Raw genomic sequence first — 2,132 nt, forward strand, 5'->3', positions numbered from 1 at the left:
TATATATATATATATATATATATATAAAATTTACTTTCTATATTTTCAGAGTATCACATGCAGTTCATAAAAGTTACTCATACTGTTTAGGAAATGAACTCAGGCACTATGAGAATTTTGCGTTGACTGTGTTTGTTTAACAGACATTTGTGTAATCACCTTGTTTTTCTCTTTTTTTTATTACATTTAGTATGTTTTCAGAACTATTATAGTGTTTTTACCATTATGTGAGAGTAGCTTTCTCGCACTGTGCTAGTACCTTCATATTAGACGCTTATTGTTTTTCCTATATTATGAATTTGCAGTGACATAGCCATGGATGCACAGCCATATGCGAGGTGGGGCTTCATTGGTCAATTAGCATATCTAGTGAGACTCTTTTGGAGGTTCATGCTGAAAAATTGGTCGCCGTGATCTTGACAACGACACTTGTTCTTGCCGTCACTGGCAAATCAACTCATTCCCATGTTCACACGCTCTTGCTGCCATCCTAAAAGTTGGAGATCTACATGTGTATGCATACATCGAGTACTTTCACACTTACCAAAGCTACATTGAGGCGTACGCGCATGGTATTTAGCCAATACCTAATATTGATAAGTTCTATGTGGATGCAGCAACTTCATCTGCAATTATGCAGCCTCCCTTGGTTAGGAGGCCATCTGGTCGGCCAAAATCAGTTCGGATGAAGTCTGCTACAGAAGGTGGGAAGAAAAGGAGAGCAATCAGGTGTGGTCGGTGTGGTCAATTGGGGTGCCACAACAAGGCAACATGCACAACACCAATCTGAAACCCTAAGTATATGGAGTATATTTTTACAACATAAGTAGTATCTTTTGGTTACAGATGTAGTAGCTTTTGTTTGTATTGGCAGTGGCTTTTGATTTACATCCAGTAAAGGCATTTGACAACACAAGGAGTAGCATTCTTTGACACAGAGAGTAGATTTGGAGTACATTAGGGGTGGTTTTTACATCCAGTCAAAGCTTTTTACTTTGCCGCAGTCACATTGTGGAACTTTGTTATTATTCATATAGCTTGCTTCATTATATTGACCATATTAGCGCATTCAAGTGATTGCAAATTTTACTTGTTATGGTGATGATTTGAAACCAACTTTGTCACATTTTTTATAGTTTCAGTTTGAGTATCTATTTGAGATGTGTTTAATATCTTTTGATAACTGCTATTGTAGTTTTCAACAAGAAGGGTACGAAATGTGTTTTCCATATTATGGTTCTGTTCAAGTCGCACAATATAAAAGTCAAGTGCAAATCCTGTTTTAACTTCATAACAAACTTGAAATGGACATTCAAATAATCTTGCTACTCCTTGTTCTGCCCTTTAGATAATCAAAGTATTTTGCCTGCAGTAGTCTTCCTTTTCTTATTCTTGATTCGATCAACCATTAAAGTTTTCTTAACATCCTTCTTCCTTTTCTTGTTCTTCTTCTCATTAACTGGTTCCTCCTCCTCATTAGTTGCTTCCTTCTCATTGTGACATAAAATGGGTGTAAACTTGCTTTATACTGTGTCTTTCTATTTCTCTCTTCTTCCTTAATAGTTTCAGCCATTATAACCTGAGCAACTATCAATAAAACATGAAACAAGTTAAGGAATAGGAAGACTACTACAGATAGATACAAAAAATACTACACAATACCACAAAAGCTACTGCCAATGAAATAGAAAGCTACTCCCAAAGATTATAAAACATACTACTACCAACAATCTAAAATGCTACTACAATCGCCACTGGAGTTACACTAGAGCCCTACATTTCTTAGCAAATCTAAATCCAGTACAGTTCAAATCACCATTCAAACACTAATTCATGTAAACTAAGTCTAAAAGGGATCGGAAACTTACGTCATAGAAACAGAAACGGATGAGGCCAAGATCCGCGACGGTGATCACTGTGATGGAGGGAGGCGACGAGATCATCGTCGGTGATCACTATGATGGAGGGAGGCAGCGAGATCGGTGGAGCGAGAGCGGTGGAGAGAGAGAGAGAGAGAGAGAGAGAGAGAGAGAGAGTAGTTAGAGAGAGAGAGAGAGAGAGAGAGNGAGAGAGAGNGNGNGAGAGNGAGAGAGAGAGNGAGAGAGNGAGNGNGNGNGNGAGNGNGNGNGNNG

Source organism: Fragaria vesca, linkage group LG2, assembly GCF_000184155.1.
Source record: "Fragaria vesca subsp. vesca linkage group LG2, FraVesHawaii_1.0, whole genome shotgun sequence".
Classification (NCBI taxonomy): Eukaryota; Viridiplantae; Streptophyta; class Magnoliopsida; order Rosales; family Rosaceae; genus Fragaria; species Fragaria vesca.